This window comes from Bos javanicus, chromosome 4 (genome assembly GCF_032452875.1).
Source record: "Bos javanicus breed banteng chromosome 4, ARS-OSU_banteng_1.0, whole genome shotgun sequence".
NCBI lineage: Eukaryota > Metazoa > Chordata > Mammalia > Artiodactyla > Bovidae > Bos > Bos javanicus.
The window spans coordinates 111,144,939-111,168,501 of NC_083871.1; the positions used below are offsets into that span (position 1 = coordinate 111,144,939).

At 39.1% G+C, this 23,563-nt stretch overlaps 1 protein-coding gene across 1 annotated transcript in view; it reads left to right on the top strand.

Moving 5' to 3' along the window:
• The window catches only part of CNTNAP2 (contactin associated protein 2), a 2,325,186-nt gene that overhangs the window by 984,811 nt on the left and 1,316,812 nt on the right, over positions 1-23,563 (top strand). The gene's annotated exons all lie outside the window — the stretch shown is intronic.

Consider the following 23,563-nt stretch of genomic DNA (forward strand, 5'->3'; position numbering starts at 1 on the left):
GGAACCAGAGACCAAATTGCCAACATCCACTGGATCATCGAAAAAGCAAGAGAGTTCCAGAAAAACATCTATTTCTGCTTTATTGACTATGCCAAAGCCTTTGACTGTGTGGATAACAATAAACTGTGGAAAATTCTGAAAGAGATGGGAATACCAGACCACCTGACCTGCCTCTTGAGAAACCTATATGCGGGTCAGGAAGCAACAGTTAGAAGTGGACATGGAACAACAGACTGGTTCCAAATAGGAAAAGGAGTATGTCAAGGCCGTATATTGTCACCCTGCTTATTTAATTTCTATGCAGAGTACATCATGAGAAACGCTGGGCTGGATGAAGCACAAGCTGGGATGAAGATTGCTGGGAGAAATATCAATAACTTCAGATATGCAGATGACACCACCCCTATGGCAGAAAGTGAAGAGGAACTAAAAAGCCTCTTGATGAAGGTGAAAGAGGAGAGTGAAAAAGTTGGCTTAAAACTCAACATTCAGAAAATGAAGATCATAGCATCTGGTCCCATCACTTCATGGGAAATAGATGGGGAAACAGTGGAAACAGTGTCAGACTTTATTTTTGGGGGCTCCAAGATCACTGCAGATGGTGACTGCAGCCATGAAATTAAAAGACGCTTACTCCTTGGAAGGAAAGTTATGACCAACCTAGATAGCATATTCAAAAGCAGAGACATTAGTTTGCCAACAAAGGTCCATCTGGTCAAGGCTATGGTTTTTCCAGTGGTCATGTATGGATGTGAGAGTTGGGCTGTGAAGAAGGCTGAGCGCCAAAGAATTGATGCTTTTGAACTGTGGTGTTGGAGAAGACTCTTGAGAGTCTCTTGGACTGCAAGGAGATCCAACCAGTCCATTCTGAAGGAGATCAGCCCTGGGATTTCTTTGGAAGGAATGATGCTAAAGCTGAAACTCCAGTACTTTGGCCACCTCATGTGAAGAGTTGACTCATTGGAAAAGACTCTGATGGTTGGAGGGATTGGGGGCAGGAGGAGAAGGGGACGACAGAGGATGAGATGGCTGGATGGCATCACTGACTCAATGGATGTGAGTCTGAGTGAACTCCAGGAGTTGGTGATGGACAGGGAGGCCTGGCATGCTGCGATTCATGGGGTCTCAAAGAGTCGGACACGACTGAGCGACTGAACTGAACTGAACTGAACTGAATGAATCCTTTTATCAAATACTTTGTCCAGTGTCTGTTAGCGTGTTGAGTGGGTGAAGGGGGAGTGGACAGTGACTGAAATAGAAGAACATTAAAGAGAAACATCCATTTCCATCACTCTGGTTTTAGAAAATCAGTGGCCAGCTCTAGCAGAGCCATGTAAGCAGTATAAGAATGATTTCTGTACATACATGCACATGTGTGTTGGAGTGTAGGGAGAGCAGTGAATTTATATATGCTATATATTTATAAGTATTTTATCTCATTGCATGGCTTATTTCACCCTATACATGTTGGCTACTGACATTTTCTATTTCATTTTAATGGAATTCCTCATAAAATGGATAGTGCCAAACAGCATTTAATTCTTGTTCCTAGAAGAACAATTTAAACACAAAGTGTAGGAGATATTAAACATGGCCATTTGTGCTTTATTTAGTGGAAAACCACTTAAAAAAAAAAAAAGGTCATCCCTTTACTGTAATTCGGCAGAATTTGGACTGTGCACAAAAATTCCTGTGTGCCTCCATGACTCACCCTCACCCCAGGACTCTTATCTTCATTCTCCTAACTGACGTTTCAAAACTTTTATAAATTTCAAGGGGAAACATTATCAAATCATCAAGCAGTTGTTGCAAATTTGGGGGGGAAAAAGAAATCTTAATTGGATCTTGGAAAATAAAGATAAGGATCTCATCTCTAGCAGGAAAAGAGACTATTACTTGTACAAATATTAGAGCTTCTCTGTGGCAACTTGCAAAATCAAGAGTTTTGAAATGATTAATAGAAAGCTAGAAGTTATGTAAAAACACTTCTAAGAGTTCCAAAGCTCTTTTTTAATGGTATAATTTGAATATATAATATTTACAGGGTAAATAACACCCTATTTTTAACAGAGTGATTCAAGTGATGAAATACTTAGCAGTCACTCTTCCAAACCAAAGCAATTTCTAAAATATTTGAAAAAATATATAGTTAAAGTTTTAGCAATGGAGTATTGAGAGTCTGTGTCAGGTCCAAAAACAGTCTATCTGTTCTGAAAAGCAAGGTGCCTTCTCCTACCATGGTGCCAGGATTGTCTACCCAAAATGCGTTAGCTCTATGACTCAAAAGGAGCTTGATTCCTACCAGGGTCATCTGGGAGTCATACTGTTCCCACTGTTGCTGCTATAAACAAAGTTGGGAGTTTTAGGAGTTTAACTGATCAGGATCCTGCCCCTCCTACTTTATTCTCTCCATCATTACTAAGCTTTGCCTCTGCTTTGTTTGTCAATGACTATAAAAGTCATGGTGCTGGACAAAACCCTTGAGAGTCCCTTGGACTTCAAGGAGATCAAACCAGTCAATCGTAAAAGAAGTCAACCCTGAATCAACAGAAGAACGGATGCTTAAGCTGAAGCTCCAGGACTTTCGCCACCTGTTGCTCCAATGAGCCAACTCATTGGAGAAGACCCTGATGCTGGGAAAGATTGAGGGCAAAAGGAGAAGAGGAGAGCAGAGAATGAGATTGTTAGATAGCATCAGCAACTCAATGGATATGAATTTGCGCAAACTTCGAGAGGTCGTGGTTGACAGCAGAGCCTGGTATGCTGCAGTCCATGGGGTTACAAAGAGCTGGACATGACTTAGCCACTGAACGACAAGAGTGAATGTCCTCTTTCCAAGCCTTCACACGCTACGCGTAAAACCATTAACAATTGCAGTCACTGTCACTTACCACAGAGCCACTGGAGGAAAAGCACTTTTATCTGTTTTTTTTTCCCACTCTGTGTGAAATTTTGCCCTTTTTTTTTTTTTTTTAATTTCAGCTTGATTTAGCCAGTATATTCTTAACCTAAGCATTCTGATTTAGCAACTGACTTTTTTTTTTCATCTTGAACTCTTCAGAGGTTTATCGAATTTAGTTGTAAGATACAAAAACTGGAAGCAAGTCCTTGTTTTAAATCTAGATGTTGGGTTGGAGTTCACTAAATTTGGTAACTCTAAATGTGTAAAAAATTGATTACATTTAATACATTCATTCAACCAGACATTATAATGGAAGTCTTAGTCATTCCGTCATGTGCAACTCTTTGCAACCCCATGGACAGGATCCTCTATCCCTGGAATTCTCCAGGCAAGAATAGTGGAGTGGGTGGGTGGCCATTCCCTTCTCCAGAGGAAGGCATTATAATGGTGGATTCCTACATTCATAAATGCTAGGTGCTTTCTGGATAGCAAATTTGTAAGTTATACAGAAATAATGGCTTATATTGTGCTGCTGTGGATAGTCACAGATGATGGCGTTGAGATCATGTCTCAGTTTGAAAATCTTTATCTGATATTTTTTTGGGCAGGACACCATCCCTCATCCTGCACCCCAAGTTTCTTAGGTCATAGTGAGAAGGCTACCAAAAGATGTTCAAAATGCTTGTTATGTAGAGCAGTGAAGGGAAGGGACAGAATATTTCTCTTTATTTCTCTATGTTTTGCTGCCTTCCTCACTGGGGAGCAAAATGAGCTACATCAATGAAGGGAGCAAAAAATATGGAATAGGAAGTCGAGTGGGTCCTTCCATCACCAAGCAGGAAACCCAGTTTTTCCTAAGTCCATTAATGCTCTTGTAACCATAGGACCTTCTTCTCTTTCCAGGCCTGGGTCAATGTGACCAAGTAGGTGCTCAGAATATTCACTGTTTTAAATCAATTAAGCAAAAACTTAATATATGGTAACAATAAAAGCTAATGCTTATTAGCAGTTTACCATTTTCCTGATCCTGCTTTAAGGATACTGTTAATACCTTCCATGCCTTACCTCATTCAGTCTTCACAGTTCTGTAAAGAATGCTACATCGTCACCTTTACCTTTTGACAATCAAGAAACCTGAGGCTTAGAGATGTGATTTATTGAAGGTCACGTAACTTAAAGGCACAGAGCAGAAATTAGAACCCTGGTAGTGTAAGTAAAACTATGTCAACTGTTCCAGCTACTGTGAACCAGAGTTAGTGGCACTTAAGACCCAAAAGTCCCTCCATTTGAGATGATCTTAATTTAATGAGATATAAGAAAAAAATGTGTATGTTAGAATTGTTTGACATTTAAAAGATCTGTGCTTTGGTGCTAGACTAACTAATAGCAAAAAGAGTAGGAAACATAAAATATTATAGGTAAATGTGGCCAGCACTGTTATACTTGCTCAAGGTCATCCATTCATCCTTAATGGCCCCGGGTCTTTAATGCCATGAATGTGTCCCTTAATTCACTGAGCAAAGCAATTTTGTCCCCATGTTCTAGACCTAAAATAATTCAATCTTACTAATTATGTTTGAGCATTATCGAGGCACTAAGAATATAGGTTAATTATTATTCTATCATCTCATAAATCATTTTGTTAGATTCTACTTCTACAAGCCTCCATATAATAAATGTTTATTATTTTTTAAATTAACAATATGGCTAATGATGAATGGTGTTTATAATATAACAGTTTTACTCTAATCTAACTTGCAAATTTTGACACTTTGTAAATAGCAGTCCATAGTATTCACATATAAAATGTTTCAGCATCTATGGATTTTATATTTTAAAACTCTCTTTGAGAATGTCCAAGAGATAATGTGCTAAAGTAGTCAGGAAGTGTGAATGTGCTGCTAAAATTCAGATTCTGCCATTCTAGAACCTGATTTAAAATCCAAAAATAAAAATGAATGTAAGCTTGACCAAGCTAACCATAATAAGAGATGCTTAATTTTGGAGCTGAAAGGAATCTCAGAGCTTACCTTTTTCCTCCCTTCATTCTACAGGCCCAGAGGGTAAACTGATGTCCCCGAGGGCAAATAAAGAAGGGTCGGGTCTGAGGTCTCTGGGTTCAGATCTAGTGTTTACCTGCAGCCTGGTGGGATGGTCGTGATAGTATTGGTTCCACTCCACACTTCGTGGGTCATGAGGAAGGTGACACCATCCTAATAAATCTCCTACTACAGCATGCATTTTATCCCCCTGGTATGAAAATGTGTGCTTTGCTTCTAGATCTACATTAAGAGAAACTCAACCATTGACATTTTAAGGACTTAACCGACCTACTATAAATAGCATTTGTAACAGCCTTATATCTGTCATGCCTTGGGAAGTGCATAAATTGTTAGGATTGACCTAGACTGTAAAAAATGTCAAATGCAGAAAGTTGAAAATAGGATGTGTAGGCACTGTGTCAAAATGTGTCCTATTTCCAAATTAAATTCTTTTCTTTTTAGCTCTTCAAAACCAAACCAAGGCAAACCAAACCAACAAAAAATCTTTCCGAAAATTCATGTGAATTTGTAATATTTGCCCTTTTGTTTCCTGAATTCAAAAATGACCCCTCCTTTGTGAAGTTACAAAATTCTGCAACTTTTCTAATTCTAATTTTTTAATAGCTTAACTGTTATCAAGAGAAAATGCCACTGAAACCCTTGATTTATGTTAGGAAAATAAATTCAAAGTATAAATTACACAGTAATATATGTTATTGAACATTATACAAATTATAAAATAAAATTATACAAAAGAATATCTAAAATTCTTAAAATATAATGTCAACTTCAAGTTTATTTACAGCCTTAAGTAAATTTAAGGTTTAGAGGGAAAATAGATGAATCTTCCCATAGGGTAGACTCAATAAAGTCTGTATGTTTATGCTGCAGATTTCAAGAGGATTTTTCTAGTAAGGTCTGAAAAAGTGGGTAATAATCAAATGGCTGAATAAACAAGGAAAATTCTGGGAAATGTAAATGCTGAGTGTGGTTTGTTTCCCTAGGAATCCAGATTCTACACAATGTATTGGGAAAAGAACTGCCTTCCACCCTCTTAAGGTCTATGGCTGGGCCTGCAGATTAAACTGACATGGGACAGATGAAAAGGAGAAAAACATACACATTTTAGTTAGCTTTTATAGGTACATGGGTGTCTTCAGAAGGCAAATGAAGACCCAAGGAAGCCATTATGTCCAAAAGCTTAAATACCTTTTTAAACAAAGAATGATAAATTTTAAGGATGCAATAAGTCAAAGGGCTTGGGCTGGAGGGCAGTTAATTGACAGTGATTAGGAAACATTTGGGGAAATTAATTGAAGATAAAGGGTTTTAATTGGAGAAGGAAATGGCAACCCACTCCAGTATTCTTGCATGGAGACTCCTATGGACCAGAGGAGCCTGGCGGGCTATAGTCCATGGGGTCACAAAGAGTTGGACACGACTGAGTGACTAAAAAGCAAGGGGGTTTAATAGGGTTTTTAAATTTCCAACTCCTGCTTTGGCTTTGTCTGCCAAGCTTTGTTGATAAGAATCTTGTTAATTCTCTTCCTGGGACAGTGAGGGTGCCTGTTTCATCGCAATTGTTAGGACTTGATTTTTGGTAGAAAGAGATCAATCAGAGAGCCCTGCCTGCATCTGCTGTTTCGGTTCACAATAGTCAGTGTACAGAGAGGCATGTTTTGGGGTAGCATGTTCTGAACCCCTTCAACATTAATGTATTGCTAACACTGGATTTACTGTTTATAAAGTGTCTACTGAATTTTAATAATCAAACTTGGAAATCACAGAGTTTAGTTACAATAAGCATGTGAGGAAGGAGAGACTGGCCTTTGTAAACTGCAAGAAAGTCTCATGTGCTGAAATAAATGCACATCCAAGCAGTGAGAAGTAAACAAAGGAGTCCATCTGTAGAATGATACCATGTAGCATCACTCTTACTTATAAAGAGATCTGTGGTTCCTTGTCATTTTCCATAGGATAACTTAAATATTTATGGATTATATTTTCACTGTCATATATGTGGTACTTTGAAAATAGACCTTTGTTTTCCTGTTTAAGGAAATGGATGCATGGAGATGCAGCCATAAAGAACAGACTTGTAGACATGGGGGCTGGTGGGGAGGGTACTGGGCGGCGGGGAAGGAGAAGGTGGGAATAATTGAGAGTAGCATGGAAACATACATTGCGTGCATGCCAGGTCGAGTCAGTCATATCCAGCTCTGTGTGAGTCTGTGAACTGTAGCCTTCCAGGCTTCTCTGTCCACAGGATCCTCCAGGCAAGGTTATTAGAGTGAGTTTCTGTGCCCTCCTCCAGGGCATCTTCCCAACCCAGGGATTAAAACTGTGTCTTTGCACTAGCAGGTGGGTTCCTTACCACTAGCACCACCTGGGAAGCCCGTATTCACACACACATATAAATATGCACATGTACATATGTATATATATGTTTCTTTTTTAGGTAGAGGCTTATATATCCAGTAAATCAGTAAAGAAGTTCAGATTTATAGTGTTTTCTGTCTTTCCTTCCCGCCTGTATTTAGTGTACTATCTGCCTATAGTTATGTGGTAATAAGAGCATTGGGCTTTCCTGGTGGCTCAGACAGCAGGAAATCTGCCTGCAATGAGGTTCAATCCCTGAGTCAGGAAGATCCCCTGGAGAAGGGAATGGCAACCCACTCCAGTATTCTTGCCTGAAGCATCCCATGGACAGAGGAGCCTGGTGGGCTACAGTCCATGGGGGTTGCAAAGAGATGGTCACTGAGCTACTGACACAGCATAGAGTATTATATCTTTGTATCATATAATACCATTAAAATTATTTTTTAAATCATTCACTCTCCATTTAGCACTATCCGTACTCTTGCCTGGAAAATCCCATGGATGGAGGAGCCTGGTAGGCTGCAGTCCATGGGATCGAGAGGAGTCGGACACGACTGAGAGACTTCACTTTCACTTTTCACTTTCATGCACTGGAGAAGGAAATGGCAACCCACTCCAGTGTTCTTGCCTGGAGAATCCCAAGGACAGCAGAGCCTGGTGGGTTGCCGTCTATGGGATCGCAGAGTCGGACACGACTGAAGCGACTTAGCAGCAGCAGCAGCAGCAGCAACATCTTTTCTGCCCTTATGGCAGAAAGTGAAGAGGAACTAAAAAGCCTCTTGATGAAAGTGAAGGAAGAGAGTGAAAAAGTTGGCTTAAAGCTCAACATTCAGAAAACTAAGATCATGGCATCTGGTCCCATCACTTCATGGGAAATAAATGGAGAAACAGTGGAAACAGTGTCAGACTTTATTTTTCTGGGCTCCAAAATCACTGCAGATGGTGATTGCAGCCATGAAATTAAAAGACGCTTACTCCTTGGAAGGAAAGTTATGACCAACCTAGATAGCATATTTAAAAACAGAGACATTACTTTGCCAACAAAGGTCCGTCTAGTCAGGGCTATGGTTTTTCCAGCAGTCATGTATGGATGTGAGAGTTGGACTGTGAAGAAAGGTAAGCACCGAAGAATTGATGCTTTTGAACTGTGGTGTTGGAGAAGACTCTTGAGAGTCTCTTGGACTGCAAGGAGATCCAACCAGTCCATCCTAAAGGAGATCAGTCCTGGGTGTTCATTGGAAGGACTGATGTTGAAGCTGAAACTCCAATACTTTGGCCACCTCATGTGAAGAGTTGACTCATTGGAAAAGACTCTGATGCTGGGAGGGATTGGGGGCAGGAAGAGAAGGGGATGACAGAGGATGAGATGGCTGGACAGCATCGCCGACTCCATGCACATGGGTCTGAGTAAACTCCGGGAGTTGGTGATGGACAGGGAGGCCTGGCATGCTGCCATTCATGGGGTCGCAAAGAGTCAGACACAACTGAGCGACTGAACTGAACTGAACATCTTTTCCAAGGAATTTGCTTTTTAAGAAATAAAATTCCTTGTCTATACATGCTGTGGTCATTCACAGGTAAATTATGATACCATGGAAAATAAACTTAAATGTTCAGTCTTATTATGATCTGTTTAGTCTTATATTTTGACAGTATTCAAGTTAAAAGGGATTTGTGCATGATAAATCGCTTCAGTCGTGTCTGACTCTGTGTGAACCTATGGACTGTAGCCTACCAGGCTCCTCTATCCATGGGATTCTCCAGGCAAGGATCCTTCTTCAGGATGTCTTCCTGACCCAGAGGTGACCACATCTTTTCTGTCTCCTGCATTGGCAGTCAGGTTCTTTACTGCTAGCGCCACATGGAAAGCCCATAGGAATGTGTGGCTGAACAAAACCTGGCTGTAGGGTACTAACCAGAAGTCTCTGCTTAATACAACCCCAGGGCAGCTGCTCAACATTTAAAAATAGAGGGTGAGAGGATTCATTACAATGTTGGATTGCTAACTTTTCTAGGAAATGGATTGTTTGAATGACATCAAAATTGCTGCGTAGCTTCTGTTTGCCCCAGGTGGAGAGACTGTACCTCCCCCATACCCTGAATATATCCCAAATACTCCCTGTTGTTTTCCCACTAGCAGGGCCAAGTGTCTTTGATGTTAACCTAGCATCTTCTCCCTGTTCATCTTTTAATCAAGGAGAACATTGTCTCTGTTACCTGTATCTCTCTCGAAAGTCAGAAAATCGTACAGAAATCAGTGAAGCTACACAAGTTTTACAAGCTAGCAGCCCCGATGTATGTGAACTGCTGTCCCTCTGACCAGTGAAGTTCTGGTTTTAGGCACTTCAATTATTTTATCCTTGTCAGGACTGGTTCTCTGCACAAGTGGTGGGAGCATTGCTCATTTATGGAAATGAATGAATTCAGCCTGCTCACAGGGGCCCCAGTGGGCATGTGGGTGTCGCGGAGTAATGGACGGCACCCGTGTTCACAGTGAGTCAGATCCCCTCCAATGCCCGATTCGCTGAGGTGTGTTGATGGTGGGGCCGCGGAGTACCATTTAGTATCTCATCAGACAGGACCCAACTGCTCTAACGGAGAGGAAAGAACACATTATGTCACAGCGTGTGTACATTCTGAGCTTTATTAATCCTATTTTATGGCTGAGATAAAAGATTCACCCAAAGGTATATGAAATCAAACCAAAAATAAAATGAAGCTGTGATGTACTACATCCTATGCATAAACTCAAAACATTCTAAACATATGTCCCAATCTCTTGCCAGTAGGTGCAAATCATTTGTACCGATTCATTGGGCTTTCAGGAAAGTACAGAAAGTAAAATAAATAAAAATGACGTCTTTACTAGTCACCTAGTACAGATTGCTGCTTGTCCAGGAAACTTTGCAGTTGTTGGGAAATGGTCTACTGTTTGGAAAAGTACTTAGTTGACATTTTTAGATTCAGGTGAATTTTTAAGATATGGAATTGAATAAGATAAAGCATTAAAATGTGTGATAGCTAAAGATGGCATCTAAAGATTCCATCTAAAAATTAAGGTGGTGAAAATAAGTGAATCCATATATATATAACAGATTTCAAAGAAGAATGTTTGACATTTGGGTTTGTTTTTAGGGAAGTCTCAATTCCATTCAAATCCCTAATGCTTTTATGGTGTTGGGTTTGTCACATCTTTGGAGAAAAACATGTTTGTAAATATTCATCTGAAATCCTTCGATCACTAGAGAAACCTTAAGTGCTTTGATTTTCTGAGTATCAACCATGCATCATCGGAAAGTTTTGCATTTTTTAATGACATAGTTATCTTCGTTGTCTGGCTGTGTCTAACCTTTATCAACATGATTGGGTGGTTAGCTGCTCTCAGGGAGGTCTTTGCTCTCTCTGCTTCTGCACTGTCTTCTAACCCGCTAATTCTGCCACATCAACATAGGGGTTACCTTTTCAAGATGCTGGTCCTACGCCTTCCCCTTAGGACACCATCATTGAACACTTAGACCCGTATATTCCATATGAAGCAGCAGACTCTTCATCTTCCAATTTAAACCTTAACGGGACTCATGAACCTTATATATCAAACTCAGGCAGAACTACTGAGCTCTTTAAGGAAACTGCATATGCTCTTCCCCTATCTGTCTGGATTTTTCTTAATCTTAACTTTCTTTTAATAAAGGAGCTCATCTATTTGTTCTTTAATAAAACTCACCTCTGTTCCTCAATAGTCCCACTTTCTTGGTACAATAATGTGGGTGTAGAGGATATTTCAGTGAATGCTGCTGCTGCTGCTAAGTTGCTTCAGTCGTGTCCAACTCTGTGCAACCCCATGCACTGCAGCCTACCAGGCTTCTCCGTCCATGGGATTTTCCGGGCAACAGTACTGGAGTGGGGTGCCATTGCCTTCTCCAATGCATGAAAGTGAAAAGTGAAAGTGAAGTCGCTCAGTCGTGTCCGACTCTTAGCGACCCCATGGACTGCAGCCTACCAGGCTCCTCCATCCATGGGATTTTCCGGGCAACAGTACTGGAGTGGGGTGCCATTGCCTTCTCCTCAGTGAATGCTAGTTGATATCAGATATTTCCTAGTGATTTTTCAAATTCTCTTTTTTTCAGATCTATGGGATAACTCTTACCAATAATCTTAAGGTTTTTTTTTTCTTTTTTGGTTTGGCCAATTTTTTTCTATTTCTTTTCTTAATTATAGTTAAAGATTTTCTGTAGAAAATATTTTGGAATATAGATTATTTGAGATACAGGAAAGCTGATAGCTCAGTTGATAGAGAATCGGCCTGCAATGCAGGAGACCCCAGTTTGATTCCTGGGTTGGGAAGATCTGCTGAAGAAGGGATAGGCTACCCACTCTAGTATTCTTAAGCTTCCCTTGAGCTCAGCTGATCAAGAATCCACCTGCAATGCAGGAGACCCGGGTTCGATCTGTGGGTTGGGAAGATCCCTTGGAGAAGGGAAAGGCTACCCACTCCAATATTCTGGCCTGGAGAATTCCTCCAACTGTATAAGTCCTTGGGGTCACAGAGTCAGACAAGACTGAGTGAGTTTCGTTCTTTTATTTCAAGGCCAACAGGGGTATCTTGAAATATGGTATATTGATAGGAAATTTAAGGTATAGTTAAGGCCAACATATCAGGAAACAACTGTCATTGAAAAGGTAGTTTATTATTAAACTTCTGAGGAGGAGAGGGCAGGTCTACCCTGGGGGGGATGGGGAGGGCAGAGAGGTAGTGGGGAGGATGGGAAAAAACCTTCACTGTGGTTTCCACAGGAAGGAATGGGTGAGGCCATGTAAGCTGGTTAAGGATTGACTAGTTTGAATAATTTAAGAGGCTCTGGGACTGGGGTCCTGTCCCTGGTTGTTTGGTTCCTGACCCTGGAGTGATTAGGGCAGGTAGATAGTGGCCTGGAGGGTGAGGGCCTGAAAGAGGAGATAGCTAGGCTGTGGACTCTTGACTGGTTTTTCTGTATTTGGAGAACATCCTTAGGATCTGGCTCACTCTGGGAGTTATCAGCAAGGCCCCGCGTATCAACACATCAACATACAGAAAACGGAAGTGAATGAGTGAAGTCGCTCAGTCATGTCCAACTCTTTGCGACCCTATGGCCTGTAGCCTACCAGGTTCTTCCGTCCATGGGATTTTCCAGGCAAGAGTACTGGAATGGGTTGCCATTTCCTTCTCCAGGAGACCTTCCTGACCGAGGGATTGAACCCTGGTCTCCCACATTGTAGGCAGACGCTTTACTGTGTGAGCCACCAGGGAAGCTCCAGCAAATGGAAGACATGGTTAATACTGACCCTGGTAGCTCTGAGAAATCTCCCGGATGTGAACCTCTTTCACCATTCCCCTTGTATTTATGTGGATTGTCTATCTTTTCCTAAGCATTGTATAAATTACCAGGAAAAAAGTGCTTCAAAACACATTGCTATATCAACTTACCATCCCTTAGCCAATTTAGTAATGAAATTTGGATGTAAGACTGACAACAGGATTTTCCTGGAACCAGAAGAAGTAAGTTTAACTGAGTAATGGTTTTAAAAAATCTGAGATAAATGTTGAGACTAATTCTTATTAAGAAATGTTCTGGGGGATTTCTTGATGTCTGGTTCCTTTCTTCATTAGTGGAAGATGTATTTAGTACTTATAGTTCTAAAGTTTAATAGTCTTATAGTTTGATACTTATAGATAGTATTTTCCTAAGCAGAAAAATAGATTATGTATGGTAAAAAACTGTAGCTCTTTTCAGTAAACAGTAATATTATCACAGAGAAGACAGGTCTAATTTGTTTGACTCTTTGATTTATAAAAATAAATAAGAATAGCTTCAATATGGATTTATTACAAATAGATTTTATGCTAATGTTTAATGCTAATTTTCAGAAACTGCTTATTACCTCTTTATTATTAGATGTATCAGAACTGTGACCCTGTTCTCAAGTGGATCACTCTGATTTTCTGATGTCCTCTCCGTGTGTAAATGGCCATTTCTCTTAAATGCATTCAGTTTAAAGACATATATATATATAGTATTTAAACTCATACTGTAGTCAAATGTTTTAAATGTTGACTTATTAAAAATAACTCCAGAATGAGTGTAATGAAAGCATTTGATGTTTTAAATTATTTATGTATATCAGAAATATACAATTATGGTACTGACATAAGTGCCGATCATTAAATCATATATGAGTCTGTACTCTCAGAGAACAGACTGCATTGCACCAGGTATGGTTTTGAAGGAAGGTGGGAACAGAGGAATTCCACTTTTGCGTGTTGTCTCAAATATCAGTGATATTTAAATCAGTTTAGGTGTTTATCGGGGTTTCCCTGGCAGTTCGGTGGTTTAGACAAGACGTTGTGCTTCCACTGCGGGGGTCATGGATTCGACCCCTGGTCAGGGAACTAAGATCCCACATTCCCTGTGGTGTAGCCAAACAATGAATAAGTTAAAAAAATTAATAAGAGAGAAGTGTTTATTGTGTTAAGAAATACAAAGTAGAAGAATCCATCCAGAGGCTGTACCTTAGAAAAGCTTAAAGTCCACAGGAAATCAGATCCATAAAGAGATAATTTCAATATGAGAAGTGGTGTGATAAATATCTAAGGGTGATGTGTGTGTGTTCAGTCATGTCTGACTCTTTGTGACCCCATGGACCATAGCCCACCAGGCTCCTCTGTCTGTGGGATTTTCCAGGAGAGAGTACTGGAGTCGGTTGCTGTTTCCCACTCTAGGGGTTATTCCTGACTCAGGGATCGAATCTGCATCTCCTGCATTGGCAGGCAGGTTCTTTACCACTGAGCCACCTTGGAAGCCTCTGTGGATGAGGGCTGTTGACACAAGAGAATTTATCTAGTAGGTAAGCTTTATCTGAAGCTTAGAAGATGCTTAAACAAGAATAAGCATAAACTTAGTTTTTTGTTTTTTTTTTAATAGCTCTTCATTGAAGGAAGTGAACTTAGCATGAGGAAAGGAAAATTAAATTAGGTGAAATTAGCAAAGGATCCAGGAGGTTTACAAGGAGAAAGGTGGTGCTAAAATGCAAGAGTGTCAGGAACGCAGCTCTATCCCTGAGGGTTTTGCAGGCCACATTGAAGAGTTTTTCAGTAGAAGAGTTTATTTCAAAATATCTTTTTAGCTTCTGTATGAAGGATAGAGTTAAGGGTAATAAAACTGGAGGGTGGGAGTTGCTCATTCACGATGTTAATGCAATGGACTGTATGTGAGGTGATGGGAACTTGGTGGCAGTGCATATAAAAAGTCAACTATGTGTTTGAAAAACATGGATGTACTAAATTTCATTAGACTTGGAACTAACAGAATGTAGGTCCCCAGGACAGGGAGGAGCTGAAGAAAGGCCCAGAGCTCTGTCTTGAGTGGCTGTATAATGGATATAAGGCCTGGAGGAAGAATTATGTGTTGAGCAAGTAGAGTTAGACTTGCCTGTGGAAAGGCCATGTGGATATCAGAGTCCAAATGTTATGGATAAATGCTATCAGACACCTCTGATGTGATTGTTGTTGCTCTGTCATGAGCTATCAAGCACTTAAGGGCAAAGCAACACATTTTAGAGAGAAATATTGCACAAAATGTGAGATGCTGACCTTCCTGAAAGAGCCTTTATGGTTTTTATTTTATTTTTCCCCAAGTAGAAGTGATTTTTTTGAAGTCTATCTGTAGATTATTTTTCAAAGGATTTGAAGAAGGCTCATTTGCTCCTGTTACTCTAAATTAGCTGTTATTGACCTTTTGGAATCTATTAACTATTTATTTATATTTAAACCACAGATATATTGAATGAAAAGGGCAGCAGGTTAGAAAGAGATTAATCAAGTAGAAACAGTCTGCATATGTGATGAGATGGACAAGGTTCTATCCCAGTTAATGTCTATCAATTAGATAACACCAAGTCATAAATAATGGCATGAATTTTTTCCCTCCGCCACAAAAAATGTAGCATAAAATCACCATTTTTTTCTCTAACAGTTGAAACCTTGGCTATATTAGTAGCTGTGGCACCAAAGTGAATCAGAATGATTCTTGAAATTTCTTCCATTCTTATGATTCAAATTGTTAAAGAAAACGTTTAAAATAATAGTGTTTATTATACTTTAATGCACTGAATATAAATGACAATATGCAATCATTCAACAAATACTTAATGAATATAGACTAAGGCACTGCTCTAAGTACTGAGCTTTTTTTGTTGTTATTCAGTTGCCAAGTGTATCCGATTCTTTGCAACCCCATGGACTGCAGCATGCCAGGCTTCCCTGTCCTTCACTGTCTCCCAGAGTTTGCTCAAACTCATGTCCATTGAGTTGGTGATGCTGCCCAACCATCTCATCCTCTGTTACCGCCATTCTCCTCCTACCCTTAAATCTTTCCCAGCATCAGGATCTTTTCCCAGAATTGAGCTTTCCCAAATATGTTAGGTAGAAATAAATGCTATGAAGAAGAAGGGTAGTGAGTGAATATAGAGATGAAGATGGTGACGTGGTATTTTGCAAAGAAAGGTCAACATATTTAGAATATTGACTACTGATTTTAAAAAGAATATGTAGGTTTGCATCTATGTAAAAGCTGGCAAAACTAAGCAAATTCCACCTTCTAGTGTTTTTCAACTTTAGTTTCAGAGATGTATTTCAAACTCTTGAATGTGACTTGGGTATTTATTTATATACATTACATAATGTTAGATTTCATAGTAACTCATTAACATGCATCTCTACTGATATCTTCAAGCAATTAAATTGCTTTAATTAAGAATTTTGGAAATTGAAAGTAAGGAAATAATTATTCCAGTGCTCAGGAATCTCACTGCAAGAATGTTCATTATAAAAATGTTTGGATTTGTAGAAAACCAGAGATAAATTAGATGTACAAAAAGTATTTTGCTATCTATGTGGTGTGATTGTAACTAATTTAAATTGACTTATTTTTGTATTTTATATGACATAAATTTTTACAGTGAGTACATATTTATTTTATGATAATGAAACAAAAATTACTTTAAAATATTAAGCCCTATGCATTACCACATAAATATTAACAAACACTTCAACGTATTTAAGTGGTAATCAGTAATCACTTAAATACATATTAGCAATTATTATGGCCTTTAAAAATCACTGTTTATGCAAAAACATTTGATTAAAATGAAAAAAGCTTCAAAGTCATTGCAAATCTTTATGAAATAGATAACTAGGTAATGGTTTATGAGTTTTTATTCTTTTTCATTGAATAATTTATTTGTTTTGTGGAAGAATAGATCATGTAGATGATGACAACTATATTTATTTGTAGAAATTGTATTGTGTATAAAGTAAAAAAAGAAATACCTGCAAGCTTCTCAGTGCCATGCAACAGTGAAAGAAATGGTGGCTCCTTGGGAAAATGGCTGATTGTAGGTCTGGGGCAGAAGAAAATGCAAGATGAGCTTAGGGCATCATATAGTGGCAGAAAGAGAGAAGAGAAAGGACAAAGCAAGAGGCTGAGGAGGACTCAGAAGAGGAGGAAGAGGTGGGGAGGGGAAGAGAAGGGGGAGGGAGGGGGCTGAGGTGTAAGAAGAAGAGAAGGAGGGGGAAGGGCAGGAGAGGGCCACAGGGGGCTAATCCTGATACATGGACAAAGGAGCCAACCTCAAAGAGATCCCAGTGGCTAAAAATACGGGACCATTTGAGCAAGTATTGAATTAAAGTCAAAGAAGAAATAAACATGCACAGTCCCATAATTATATAAATACATGTTTTAATGAATGAATCATTGTTGTCAGTCACTAATAAGTCATGTCTGACTTTTTCTGACCCCAGGGACTGCAGCATACCAGGCTTCCCTGTCCTTCACTATCTCCTGGAGTTTGCTCAAACTCATGTCCATTGAGTCAGTGATGCCATCCAACCATCTCATCCTCTATCAACCTCTTCTCCTCTTGCCCTGAATTTTTCCCAGCATCAGGGTCTCTCCTAGTGAGACAGTTCTTCACATCAGGTGGCCAAAGTATTGGAATGAATGAATAAATATAAGAAATCTTCCTTACAGAAGAATTCTAAGTAATATATGTAGATGAACTCCCCACTCCAGGAGGTGGAACTTAATTCTCCTCCCCTGAAACATAGGCTGGACTTGGTGACTCACTTCCACAGAATGAAGTATGGAAAGGGGAAAATAGTCATTTTACAGTGAAGAAGCATGGCAGACATCACCTTGATCAATATCACTTCTGGGAAGTCATGTTGCCATTGCGCCTCACCAGATAGGGAGTGATGAAGACATGCCAACTCTGGGCTTTTTTCCCCAAGCAATACCAATCTTGTCCTAAGAAAACTACAGACCAAGCCTGACTGAGAAGGATTCTGAAAAATATAACCTGACCAGTACTCTTCTAAAGTGTCAAAGTTGTGAAAGACAAAGAACGACTGAGGAAATATCACAGATTGGAGGAGTTTCAGGAAGCTAAGTAATGTGAGAGCTGGACCATAAAGAAGGAGGAGTGCCAAAGAATTGATGTTCTCAAGTTGTGGTGCTGGAGAAGATTCATGAGTCCCCTGGACAGCAAGGAGGCCAATCCAGTCAACCCTAAAGGACATCAACCCTGAATATTCACTGGAAGGACTGATGCTGAAGCTGAAGCTCCAATATGTTGGCCACCTGATGCGAAGAGACAACTCATTGGAAAAGACCCTGATGCTAGGAAAGATTGAAGGCATTAGGAGATAGGGGCAACAGAGGATGAGTTGGTTGGATGGCATCACCAACTCAATGAGTTTGAGCAAACACCAGGAGATAGGAAGGACAGGAAAGCCTGGTGTGCTACTGTCCATGGGGTTGCAAAGAGTCAGTCACTACTTTGGATGCTAACAAAAATGAAATGTGAGATCCTGGACTGGATCCTGGAATAGGAAAAGCAAGCAAACAAATTTGTGACAACTGGTGAAATCCAAATATAGTGTATATTTCAGTGAATAATGATATACCTAACTTATATCTTGGGGCTTCTCCAGTGGCTGAGTCATAAAGAATCCGCCTGTGATGCAGGAGATGTGAGTTTGATCCCTGGGTCAGGAAGATCCCCTAGAGAAGGAAATGGCAACCCATTCCAGTATTCTTGCCTGGGAAATCTCGTGAACAGACAAGCCTAGTAGGCTACAGTCCATGGGGTCACAAAAGTGTCAGATATGACTTAGTGACTAAATCACAACAATCAAGTTATGCCTTAGACTTCACAAATGTACTCAGTTATATAAAATGTTAATGTTAGGGGAAGTTGGGTGGAGAGTGTATAGGAACTCACCATTGTATCTTTGCAACTTTTCTTTAAATCAAAAATTATTCTAAAATAAAAAGTGTATTAAAAAGAAAACTGTAAAACAGATTCTCATTGAAGAAATCAGACATCCAAATGATCATATATTTTTAGCGAATTAAAATCCTGATTTGGAAGAAAACAACGAGATTAAAAAAAAATAAACATAGTGTTCAGTAACAAAACTATATGGACTATGATCCTTCTGTGTATCTAATTGTCACCCACCAAGCTCCTCTGTCCATGGGATTTTCCAGGCAAGAATACTGGAGTTGGTTGCCATTTCCTTGTCCAAACTGCATATATACAAATTAAAATAATCAGACATGTAAGTGGATATTTCATGAAAATAGAATCGTCCCTTTATTTTTCTTATTTAAACCTTCCTATTATTCTAAGTTTTCTATCAGGAAATATTTAAGAGAAAACAGGAAAATGAAAGTATTTTCCAAGTATTTATTTGTTTACTTTGTGGTGATGTATACAAATACATTTTAATTTTTTCAACTAAATACAATAAATTCTATTTCAAGTTATATACATTCTTACTTTATTGTAAGTACCTTGCTGCATGAAGATCATTAAAATATATTAATTTACTAAAACGTTCAGGTTTGCACATTATAAACACATTGTCAGAAACACATTTTGAACCATAATTAAGTGAAACTACATTCTCCTTGCTCTTTCCCTTCCCCACCCTCTCTCTAAATACACACACACGCACACTCACATATATGGAATAATATATAGATCATTCCATACATTAGAAAGAGAGAGAGAGAAAATCTAGAAAGATGCACCAACCTATTACCCACTTAACACTGCTGATCTCTTGTTTTGGGGATTCACTTTCTACATTCTGTGGAAATGTATTGTTTAATTTCTTATTGTTTAAGAATGTTGTTTAATTTCTTTTTTAACAATAAACATATATTACATTTGTATTAAAAATTAGCAAGGGCACTTTTTAAAATTGTAAACTCTTTAGATGAAAAACACTTTTCCGAAATATCTCATCTGAGTATGTACAAACTCAGAGAAACTGAAGGGTAAGTAACAACGAAATTAAAAAAAAAAAAGAAAAAGCTTTCTCTACTATGATGATCTGATGAATTGGACACACTCCAACCTCTCTGAGTTATTGTTAGAAACAAAATCATGGACGCACTCTGATTTTGCATTCACTTTTTGACTAGCCATACTATAGTTCAGATTGCTTAAACAGCTCAACCACATGTTTAATCACTGCAGAGAAAACTTTATTCTAAGGAGTGAAAAGCAATCAGGGTAATAGGGGGGAAAATGTGGCTTATCCCAAAATAAGCACAATGTATTATTAGATGTCAAATGAAATTGTAATGTATGTTGTAGGAAAAAGAACTAAACTCTGATAGATTTTTACAATATCTCAGAGACTCTTAAAAGTATATGGTGTATGTTTATGTATAAATTATATACCATAGATTACTTCTGGGAATTTGTAGTTTCAAAGCCAACTCTGAGTTCACATCCACAGGCTAACTTTGTGCAAGCATTTAACCCGTTCCTGGAAGAACAGCTTGGATGTGGTAAGGTGAGAGACCTGGCTCAGAGAGTACTATATGTTTTTCAGCTGACCACTGACCACCTGTAAGATGAGATTTGATCCTCATGAATAACATTTCTTCATGTTTTTGTTAATATCCTAGGACTGTCTGAAGGGAAAAACATGCTCGTCCTTCCTGTCACTTTTTTCATTTGCATAAAACTAAGGAAGAAAGGCATCAACACTTGTATAAATCAGTATTCTGTGCCCAAAACTGAATGTAGATTCTGAGTTAGGAGAAAACATGGGAGGGGTGAATTTCTTCCTCTGTCTAAGCTCTGGGAACATTTACTTCCTAAGAGATGAATGCAGAATGTTTGTTGTCAATTAATATATATTGGAGGTATATAAAATGATGATGTGTCTGTTATTCAACTGTCACTGATATGAAACTGACTGCAGAATTACTTTCTGGGATTCAGAATTTACTCCCTCCTTCTGACTTTTTTGTTTATGCACTTTGCAAGACAAAAAGTAATTTCTGCCAACTGCTGGATTATAAATTCAACCTGGGATCTGATAATCAGATTCCACTTTTTCTCTGTTTTATCTCTCATCACAGATGATAAAAATAGTGCAATTGGAATTCAGCTGTGACAGTATAGATGATTAAGCTAAAATCTAATTGGCTTTGCAGTGTTAGCAGAAGCCAAAATTTAATGTCTGCTTTTTTTCCTCCATAGTAAAATAAACCTCTGTGATTCACAGTCTCAGAACAGAATTTCGTTGATTAAGAAAGTCTTTTTATGACTGTATAAGGTCTTATAGTAAATAATTGACTGTGAGAATTAAAACAAAGTTCCAAGTTATGTTTTCCCTTGTGAACTTTTTAGAATGCAATGATTCTCTGAACTGTCACTTAAAGTCAGAAATGTTTTTGCTAACAAGATATATCATATTTTTAAAATATTCAAAGTCTATTGATTTGAAGGGAAAACTTAGAGATACTTTTAAGCAATATTTGAAAAAAGTGGATTTGTGACAGTTCACTTTATGGCATTAGTTAAGAGCAAAACTTATGCTGGCAAATACTGCACAGAAAAAAGAGTGAATATAACCTCTAGTAGCGCCACACCTTCACCACCATGATGTAGCTGGCTATTGTTACTGTTACCAGGATCCAAAATATCCCCCGGGCTGATTGAAGCTAAGAGAACTGAAGAGAACTAGGATGTTTGATAAGAAGATATTTATATTAGGTTTTCCACTTGCTGTTAGTTTTTCTCTAGTGTCTCTCTCTCTGGGTTCTCTGGCAAAATCTTACCCCAAACTAGAGGCAGGCTTCATCCTGGCTTATAATCCTGAGATAATTAGAGCTACTGAATGTGATTAGGTTTCCAGTGTGACTAGTTTTGTCCAAGAGACATGGATTCGATCCCTGGGTTGGGAAGATCCAGTGGAGGTGGAAACGGCAACCTGCTCCACCAGCTTCTTGCCTGGAAAGGGCAAGAGGAGCCTGGCGGGCTGTTGTCCATGTTGTCGGAAAGAGCTGGACACAACTGAACACACACACCATCATCATTTTTAGAGCCAATGTGACTCGGTTTTCCACAACTTTAAAAGCTAAAAGTATTCTTATTGAAAAGGGTCTGATTAGGGTGACTAAGATTCTATTTGGACTTAGAATTTGATCTGGATTATTGCAGTCATCACTGACCCATTCTGTGAGTTGGCAACCCACGAAGCAACAGTGTGTAATAAATAAGACCGTTTCATTTTCTTTTCCTGGTGTGAATAAGAAACAGTTACTATACTGTTGCCCGCTATCCTCTGTTTCTGAGGGTGGGAAAAAGTTGTTCATACTTTGTAAAGGTTTATATAATTTCATGTTTTCAATGAAATTCCTTAAGATCAAACTACATCTACTCACAGCATAGATTAGATTTGTGTTCTTCTAAACACATATGGGTGAGACTGTCTTTTTTCAGAGTAGTTGAGAACATGGGCAATACACTTCTCTATTGGAAAGGCAAGGGGTTAATAAGGAATTTGAAATAGACATTGCCGGGGACCAGCCCCGGCTGATCCAGGGTATTCGAAGCGGGGACGGCATCGGCGAGGATCAGGAAACAACTGCTTAATTAAACGTTAAGTAAGGATATAAAGAGTAATAGAATGAGGATAGCTCAGTGAAGAAATTCAGTGGAGAAAAGAGGCTGAAATAAGGATAGCTCAGTGAGGAAATTCAGTGGAGAAAAGAGGCTGAATAATTCAGCCAGAAGGTAAGAGAAAGAACGACATGGTGAGACCAAGTTTTGGTGAACAAGGCCCGCACTTTATTTTCCAAAGTAGTTTTTATACCTTAAGTTATGCATAGAGGATAATGGGGGAAGGGGTAGAGTCTTGCAGCAAGCCAGGCTTTCTTCCTGCAAACTTATCATATGCAAAAGCTTAGGTGATTTGCATCATCTTCTGGCCCGGAGGCCTGTTAACATTTTAAGACCTTTTCTTCATAAAACTTATTTTTCTCTAAAGGTGGTTGGTCAGGAGCCACCCTCCAAAAGCATTAGATAAAGTTGCATTCCTACAGAGCAAAGGTGTGGTGGGCTATAACAAGAAAAAGAATTAACTCAAGGGTCCCAGGTTACAAACATTAAAGCTACTATTTACACCAATTATATTAATCAATACACTGCCAGGGACACAGCAGGTAGGGGATATGGAGACTTAGCAGCAAACATTGGCCCAACAAGTGAAAATCCCTTCACCAATACAATTTCTAATCAATCTTTTAACTACTCAAAGGAATCTGTATTTAGACAGTTTAGAACATCTCCTGCCTCTCACAGTTGGGAGGCTCTGAACAATCACATGTGGCCGGAAAAACCTATTCAGGCAGGCTAGAGGATTTCCAAAGGAGTGTGTAGGTTGAAACACTGTCACACCCAGGAATTATTAACTGGAGCTGTAAGCTAACTCTTTTTTCAGAGAGGTAGTGGGGGACAGCCCCCCGTAAAGTCAGAGGTGTAGGTGAAGGCACAAAGCAGAAAGTAGGCAGACTCTGGTTTTGGGGATAGATTGCTCGAGAATTTCCAGGGAGACTCCTGAGGCTTGATCCCGCCTTTGCGTATGCCAAGCCTCCTTCCTCATGACCTTTGCCAGGGGTGGAGCTCGCTCCCCGCAAGACATGAACCCTAAGAGCAAGGGATAAAGCAAGTTAAAGTTCAATTCACTATAAACTCTAGGTACTACCATAAAGTTTACTGAAAATGTAGTAGAATATAAAAAACATTAGAAAATGAGTATACCACAAACTCTGCCTTCTAAGATCCTTTATTATTATGTCATAGAAAAGAAAATGTGTTAGCAAAATACATATTTAAA